Source organism: Bos indicus x Bos taurus, unplaced genomic scaffold, assembly GCF_003369695.1.
Source record: "Bos indicus x Bos taurus breed Angus x Brahman F1 hybrid unplaced genomic scaffold, Bos_hybrid_MaternalHap_v2.0 tig00002064_arrow_arrow_obj, whole genome shotgun sequence".
Lineage (NCBI taxonomy): Eukaryota > Metazoa > Chordata > Mammalia > Artiodactyla > Bovidae > Bos > Bos indicus x Bos taurus.
In genome coordinates this window covers 31421-32802 of record NW_020867489.1, presented here as the reverse complement: position 1 = coordinate 32802, position 1382 = coordinate 31421, and the positions used below count along the sequence as shown (strand labels likewise).

At 43.2% G+C, this 1382-nt stretch overlaps 1 pseudogene; it reads left to right on the top strand.

The window, feature by feature from the left end:
• The first annotated feature begins 550 nt into the window (after positions 1-550).
• On the top strand, positions 551-1178 carry LOC113888808 (annotated as a pseudogene).
• The last annotated feature ends 204 nt before the right edge of the window (positions 1179-1382 follow it).

Sequence of the window (1382 nt, the reverse complement as noted above, 5' to 3'; positions counted from 1 at the left end):
TTTCAAAGAAAACTAGTGCAGATTCTTTCTCTCTGGGTAGATGGGAGTTTACAGAGACTTGGGACATTATAATCAAAAGTGAGTCAGATATGACTCCCTGTCTTAGACCACTGGGGCTACTCTAGCAAAATTACCATAGACTGGGTAGCTTCAATGCCTCACAGTTCTGGAGATTAGAAAGTCCAAGATCAAGACACTGCTAGATTCAAGGTCTGAGGAGAGCCTGATTCCTGGTTCACAGATGGCCATCCTCTTACAGTGTCCTTATATGGTGGAAGAAGCTAGGGAGCTCTTGGGAGAATCTTTTATAAGGGCATTAATTCCGTTCATAAGAGCTCAGTCTTCATGATCCAATCGCCTCCCAAAATCCTCTCCTCCAAATACTATCACACTGGAGAGAAGATTTCAACATATGAATTTTGGGGGGACACAATCATTCAGTCTACAGCACTTTCATTCCCCTAAGACCCAGTGGAGAGGGAAAACTATCTCAGACAAGAGGGGAGGGCACGGGGCAACTCTGTGTCTCTAAGAGGAAAAATAACTAAACATGGGCAAAGGAGATCCTAAGAAGCTGAGAGGCAAATGTCATCATATGCATTCTTTGTGCAAACTTTCCAGGAGGAGCACAAGAAGAAGCACCCAGATGCCTCAGTCAGCTTCTCAGAGTTTTCTAAGAAGTGCTCAGAGAAGTGGAAGATCACGTCTGCTGAAGAGAAAGGAAAATTTGAAGACATGGCAAAGGCTGACAAGGCCTGTTATGAAAGAGAAATTAAAACTTACATCCATTCTAAAAGGGATACAAGTTTCAAGAAAGAAGTTCAAGTATCCCAATGCACTCAAGAGGCTTCTTTGGCCTTTTTCTAATTTTGTGCTTAATATTGCCCCAAAATCAAAGGTGGACATCCTAGCCTCTTCACTGGTGATGTTGCAAAGAAACTGGGAGTGATGTGGAATAACACTGCTACAGATGACAAGCAGCCTTATGAGAAGAAGGCTACTAAGCTGAAGGAAAAGTACAAAAAGGATATTACTGCATAGCAAGCTATAAGGAAGCCAGATGCAGCAAAAAAAAAAAAAAAAAAAAAAGGAAGTCATCAAGGCTGAAGAAAGCAAGAAAAAAAGGAAGAGGAGGAAGGTAAGAGGATGAGGAGGAGGAAGAAGACCATAATGAATAAGTTGGTTCTAGTGCAGCTTTTGGAGAAGGCAATAGCCCCCACTCCAGTACTTTGCCTGGAAAATCCCATGGAGGAGGAGCCTGGTAGACTGCAGTCCATGGGGTCACAAAGAGTCGGACACGACTGAGCGACTTGACTTTCACTTTTCACTTTCATGCATTGGAGAAGGAAATGGCAACCCACTCCAGTGTTCTTGCCTGGAGA